The sequence below is a fragment of the Vigna umbellata genome, chromosome 11, assembly GCF_029865625.1.
Source record: "Vigna umbellata cultivar VRB3 chromosome 11, Vumbellata_1.0, whole genome shotgun sequence".
In the NCBI taxonomy this organism is placed as follows: domain Eukaryota; kingdom Viridiplantae; phylum Streptophyta; class Magnoliopsida; order Fabales; family Fabaceae; genus Vigna; species Vigna umbellata.
The window spans coordinates 18,749,874-18,751,743 of NC_142175.1; the positions used below are offsets into that span (position 1 = coordinate 18,749,874).

Sequence of the window (1,870 nt, forward strand, 5' to 3'; positions counted from 1 at the left end):
ATTGTTCATATTTCATTTCCCCACCTTGCATTAGTAGTTAATTAGGTGTTAAATAAATACAAGATTTAATTCTACACTTTAAACTTAATTCTAGCCGAGTCTTTGGATTGATTCCTTGGTTGTCCTATACTACATTAGTGGAGACTAGGGTTTGTTGACTTTTAGTGCGACCTAAAAGTCTTTCAACAAATGGCGCCGTTGCCGGGGACTCGGCGAATTAAGTCTTAGAGTGTTAGGTTAGTCTTGTTTAGGTTTGTTTTCTTGATTTTATTTCTGTTTTGTGTTCATATCTGTTCCTTTTTAGTTTAGGATCTGTTTGTTCTGTTTTCATTTTTTGTATATTAAGATCTGTTCTGCATAGTAGAAATTGTGAATATAGCTTGTATAGATTTTCTTTTCTTTCAATTATTTTGTTGAATTCTGTGATAGAGGCTTTATTGGTCTGATTGGTTTTATTCTGGTGAGCAATTGGTAAGCATGGATCACTCCTCTGCATATGGTAATTTCTCATTTCCTTATAATGCTCAACCACCAAGATTTGACATGTTTTATGAGCCTATTCCTGAGGTTTTTATGCAGCCAATTAATCAAGCTTTCCAGCAACAACCACCATCATATTTTCAACCTTATGGAGAGCAGTCACCCTGGCATGTGCAACAAGAGATGCCACATTCATATTGGGACCAGTGTGTTGCACCAAAGCAGGAGGAAATTCATTCAGAACAACCATGGCAGCCACAATTCTGTCATCAACAGCAGGGGATTCCAGCATATGAACTTCAAGGACTAACCAATCAAGTGGCAGAGTTAGTAGCTGTAGTCAACAAGTTGACTGGGAGAGTTGAAAAGGAGAAAGAGGCAGCAACCAATGAAGCACCACTGATGGTAGCTGCTGCCGCAGAGTTTCAAGAGATTAAGTGTCCAACCACCTCTGTAACTGTATACTCTAATCCTTCTTTCATTGATTCACATTCTACTTTAAATTTTGATGATGATAATTCCAATTCTTTGATGAGTGATGATTGTATGAATGCATCTGATGATTTTTCTGAATCTGTTTGTGAACCTTATGATCATAATTACACTGGTGATGATTTTGAAAAGCTAGTTGATGGTTTTAGGGAGTTGGCTGTGATTCATGATTGTAATAGTTTTGTTGCTGTTCCTATATCTGATTTTACCACTGCTAGTGCTCAATTAAGTGAAAATGTCTATTATGATGGTGATAGTACTGAACCTCATTCTTATTTCAATGAAATTGATTGTACTGCTGATTTAAAAGTTAAATCTGCTGAACTGGAAGTACAAACTGATTTCAGAAAGTCCAAAGAGTATTTGAAAAAAATGAGGGAAGCTGCTGACCATGTTTTGGTGCTACAGTACTATGAAATGGATTTTGATGTTGATGTGGGTGAGCCTGAAATTGATTTCAATGTGTTTGATCATATGCATGATGTGCCTGTAGAAGTTTTTGATTTTACTCCTTGCTTTGATCATTCTAATATCATAAATTCAGCCTATTCCATTGATAAAGTTCATATACCTGCATCTAGTGTACTTGATGATTGCACAGATTTAAATGCACTTCTTGATGATGAATCAGATGCTCATGATGATAGATATGTAGTTTTTGATGATGTGAAAGTTGATGTGGCTGATTTTGAAAATGCTTGGACTGATTTAGGATTAGAACTTGAACTTGAGTTTGTTGAGTTCTTAACTTCTTTGGAATTAGGCAATGAAAAACCCACTAGATGTACATGCCTTGGGGGTGGTTGTGAAATTTGTGAAGAAATTAGTTCTGCCATATGTTCTGCTTCCAACTGTTTTTCAGGTGTAAAGGAAGAATACATTATGTTCAAGCTGGATG

The 1,870-nt window shown here is 36.0% G+C and overlaps 1 pseudogene; it reads left to right on the plus strand.

Annotated features, from left to right (window-relative positions):
* The first annotated feature begins 477 nt into the window (after positions 1-477).
* Positions 478-1,510, plus strand: LOC148191081 (uncharacterized; annotated as a pseudogene).
* The last annotated feature ends 360 nt before the right edge of the window (positions 1,511-1,870 follow it).